This window comes from Colobus angolensis, unplaced genomic scaffold (assembly GCF_000951035.1).
Source record: "Colobus angolensis palliatus isolate OR3802 unplaced genomic scaffold, Cang.pa_1.0 Scaffold5, whole genome shotgun sequence".
NCBI lineage: Eukaryota > Metazoa > Chordata > Mammalia > Primates > Cercopithecidae > Colobus > Colobus angolensis.
Genome location: NW_012118487.1, coordinates 35,281,300 through 35,282,168, shown reverse-complemented (window position 1 = coordinate 35,282,168; position 869 = coordinate 35,281,300).

Below are 869 nucleotides of genomic sequence, written 5' to 3'. Positions count from 1 at the left end.
TTCCACTTAAGAAATCACATGGCCTTGGCCAGGCGTGGTGGCTCACACCTCTAATCCCAGCACTTGGGGAGGCCGAGTTGGGTGGATCACCCAAGGTTGGGAGTTCAAGACCAGCATAACCAACATAGAAAAATCCCGCCCCTACTAAAAATACAAAATCAGCCTGGCGTGGTGGCGTATGCCTGTCATCCTAGCTACTCGGGAGGCTGAGGCAGGAGAATCACTTGAACCTGGGAAGCAGAGGTTGTGGTGAGCAGGGATCGCGCCATTGCACTGCAGCCTGGGCAAGAAGAGCAAAACTCTCTCTCGGGAAAAAAAAAAAAAAAAACCCAGCAACAACAACAAATGACGTGACCTTGAACAATTTTCTTAACTTCTCTAAGCTTCTATCTTCATCTTCAATAAAATAATTTTACCTCCAAGGTTGCATTAAATGGAATCCCACATGTAAAACAGCTGACAAATATTAGAGGCCCAACAGCTGTGGGCTCCTACTGTTGCCCCACTTTATCCCCAAGGAGAAGTGGAAGACATGCAGAGAGAGCCTGTTGATCCCTACACCTCAGCATCCTGTGTTCACACAAGGTGCAGAGGGATCCAGACTTACCGGGGTCACCCAAATACAAGACACGATTTGATTTTTCAACTTAGGTACACATGGCTTCTAATGTTCACCATATATGATCCATAATTTAGAAGAGATTTTCCTACACTACCCCGTGCTTCTATTTTAGCAGACTTAGATGTCCTATAATAGCTCACTCTCTTAAGCCCTTTTCAGTATCAAAAACAAAACTTTAATCTGTAACACGGTTATCAGCGGTGAAAGTGGAAAAGGTACCTATGAGTCAAAATGACCCTCTGCCCCG